General features: G+C 51.0%; 1 pseudogene; it reads left to right on the top strand.

Moving 5' to 3' along the window:
* The first annotated feature begins 1,741 nt into the window (after window positions 1–1,741).
* Window positions 1,742–3,043, top strand: LOC118006718 (annotated as a pseudogene).
* The last annotated feature ends 584 nt before the right edge of the window (window positions 3,044–3,627 follow it).

Raw genomic sequence — 3,627 nt, 5'->3', positions numbered from 1 at the left:
GCGAGAACTTCGAGCACAGGAAGAGAAAAGGCAAGGGGCACAGTGGGCAGGTGTGCAAACCCACCCAGATCCTCCCAAACAGAGGCGCCTCTGAGTGCGGAGGGACCTGCAGGTCTGGTGGCCTGGCCCGCAGGGTGGTTCCTGGAGACGTCAGCCATCGAGCTCAAGTCAGGAGCTTGCCCGGTGCAGAAAGAGGGGAAATGAACTCTCGGGCCTTAGGGCACAGTCGACCCTGTGATGCTGAAGCACCGGAGTCAAGGGCGAGGACAGTCACTGCCCGGGAAGCTGCTGTGCTGAAATCAAGACCAGGATGAGTTTCCCCGACAGGCACGTTAAATAGACACGAGCGACATTTCTCTAAAGAAGACTTCCAGACGACCAGCAGACACGTGGAAATATGCTGAACGTCACTCATCGTCAGGGAAATCCGAATCCAAACCACGGTGAGCGGCGACCGCACACCTGTCAGAATGGCTGACATTAACAACACAGGAGGCAACAGGTGCTGGTGAGGATGCGGAGGAAAGGGATCCTCCTGCACTGTGGGTGGGAATGCAAGCTGGTGCAGCCCCTCTGGAGAACAGCATGGAGGTTCCTCAAAAATGAAAATAGAGCTACCCAAATCCCAGGATCGCACTAGCAGGTGTTTATCCAAAGGATACAAATGGTGATTCAAAGGGGCACTTGCACCCCCTGAATGTTTATAGCAGAGATGTCCACAATGGCTAAAATATGGGAAGAGCCCAGGTGTCCATTGACAGACGAATGGATAAAGAAGATCTGCTCTATATACACATTGGAGTACTACTCAGCCATCAAAAGTGAAGAAATCTTGCCATTTGCAACCAGGGGGATGGAACTAGAGGTTTTTATGCTAAGTGAAATAAGTCAATCAGGAGGACAATTATATGATGTCAGTCATGTGGAATTTAAGAAAGAAAATAGATGAACACAGGGGAAGGGGGGAAAATAAAGTAAGTCAGGGAGGTAGACAAACCAAAAGAGACTCTTAAGAAAATAATTTATATGCGAGAGCATGAGCGGGGTGAGGGGCAGAGGCAGAGAGAGAAGCAGTCTCCCCACTTAGCAGGGAGCCCAGTGTGGGGCTGGATCCCAGGACTCCAGGTTCATGGCCTGAGCCAAAGGCAGGCGCTTAATGGACTGAGCCACCCAGGCGTCCCAAGAGAGTCTCGACTATAGGAAACAAACTGAGGGTGTTGGAGGGGAAATGGGTGGGGGACGGGGTAACTGGGTGATGGGTGTCAAGAAGACAGGTGATGTAATGAGCGCTGGTGTTATATGCAACTGATGAATCAATAAATTCTACCTCTAAAACTGAAAAAAAGGGGGTTAGTGAACAGGGTTAGAGTATAATATCCACAAACTTATGTTGTGAAAGATAACTTTCCTCTCTAAATTTATCACCTGGAAATACAGTTTAAAGGTCTCCAACGTCACTCCATAGCAGTTCCAAGCTGTGTCGTATCCAGACTGCATGTCAGGCCTGAGGACCCCTGGGCTCCATTCAGTTCTGCTCTGCCAGTCCCTGTCAATTGAGCATTTTCCTTTCTAGAAATGTGGAAAGCTTTGTGCACATAAAAGACCATTTCCAACTATTTGTTTGCTTATATCTGCTGAAATGAGAAATGCTAAAATCTCAGTTAATCACCTCTCTTTTTCTCCAGAGACAAAGAAAACGGCAGTGTCGAGAAACCCAGCTCATTCTGTCTCAGCTGCAGTCCACCTGCACCCTCTGCCCGCTGCCCACTGCACGATAACCCCAGGTACGGTGTTTGCTTTTCCAGATGTGGAGAGAAAGGGACTAGAGTTTTCATTCAGTAGTTGACTCTCCTCCTACTGATGCTGCTGGTGCTGGATCTCCCATGGGGTCCTGGCTGGCTCTGTTAGGGGACATGTAGGTGAGGAATGAGGAGAGCCGGGGGGCCACCCTGGCTCTGGGAATGTGAGCTTCTGTCTTTGGGTCTCAGCGCTGTGAGATCCCTTCCCTCCAGAAGCAGGGCTCAGCAGGGGTCAGGTTTGGCAGTGGATCCCGCAGGATGTGAGCTGGCTGCCCTGCCCAGCAAGCTCTTCACCCCCACAGCTGCTAACAGCCACTTGAGCTTAGGCCTGCTGAAGCCTGAAAGGTCACAGAGTGTCCAAGAACTTTCCCACATGATCATGCAGTTGAAGAAACCTGGGATCCAAGATGGTGACAAGCAGGGAAAGTGTAGCTTATGTAAAACAGGCAGTAGAGTAGATAAAATAGCTGCCTGTTCAAGCCGCGCCAGATCCAAGATAGCGGCCAGCAGGAAGCTGATGAAGGAGCTTGAAGAAATCCACAACTGTGGAATGAAAGACTTCCCTAACATCCAGGTTGATGAAGCTAATTTATTGACTTGGTGAGGGCTTACTGTTCCTGACAACCCTCCATATGATAAGGGGGCTTTCAGAATGGAAATCAGCTTTCCAGCAGAGTACCCACTCAAACCACCGAAGATCACATTTAAAACAAAGATCGATCACCCGAACATCGATGAAAAAGGGCAGGTCTGTCTGCCAGGAATTAGTGCTGAAAACTGGAAGCCAGCAACCAGAACCGGCCAAGTAATCCAGTCCCTCACAGCACTGGGTGAACGACCCCCAGCCCGAGCACCCACTTCGGGCTGACCTAGCTGAAGAATACTCTGAGGACCGTAAAAAATTCTGTAAGAACGCTGAAGAGGTTCCAAAGAAATACGGGGAGAGGCGTCCTGTGGACTAAACTCTGCCACGACGGATTCCAGCGAGTGTGAGCGGAGACCCTGCAAAGCAGGACTCTGCGGAAAATCGGCACGTGCCGCCGCCTGGCGTTCGCTTGTGGCAGGTACTAACTTTCTACAGTTTTCTTAATCAGACGTGGTCTAGGTAACCTGTATAGAAAGGATTAAAAATTTAAGATGTTCTAAAAAAAAAAAAAAAATAGTTACCTGTTCATGACAAAAGTTGAGAAGCCAATTAACCTGCTGTCCCACCCCCCTTATCCCAAATTCCTGTTCTGCTCCCTGGGTTGTGTAGAAGGAACCAGTAAGCCTGGGATGTGGAGACATGACAGCTTTCGACAGGACAGAGAGTTCTCCAGCCTCATCCTATGTCTGCAGTGTCCTCACAGCCATCTTGGCTGACTGAGCCGCTTCCCCAACGGCCTCCAAGTCCACCTGCAAGACAAGCCAGAGGCTGTGTTGAGCATGGTCCCCATGTGATGCCGAGGGGCTCTGGGCACAAGCTACTCCTGCATTCCCCACGGCCAGCCAGCCTGAGGCTCAGGGTGCCCTGGATGCACCCTACCTGGCAGGCTCTTCTGCCCCTGGACCAGAGGCGTAATGAGACAGTTATGCAGAGTAGTTATTGCAGAAGCCTGCAGTGGCCCTGAATGCAGTAGCTGGGGATGGCTGCAGAACCCTCATGAGGGACATGAGGACACCATTGTCCACCTCATCCCCAGTAGTCCTGCTGACCAGGAGAGCATGGGCTGAAAGGTGGGTTCAGGCAGTGCATGCTTCATGTGTGTGTGAAGCATCGAGGGTGTGGAAGGTTCCCAACTGGTGGGGCCATGGGTCTCTTAGCACTGTGGCTTTAGTCCCCAGCCCC

Source organism: Mirounga leonina, unplaced genomic scaffold, assembly GCF_011800145.1.
Source record: "Mirounga leonina isolate KUSES-001 unplaced genomic scaffold, KU_Mleo_1.0 Mir_98607, whole genome shotgun sequence".
In the NCBI taxonomy this organism is placed as follows: domain Eukaryota; kingdom Metazoa; phylum Chordata; class Mammalia; order Carnivora; family Phocidae; genus Mirounga; species Mirounga leonina.
The sequence above is the reverse complement of the archived record's forward strand: the minus strand, read 5'-3'. Positions and strand labels throughout refer to the sequence as shown.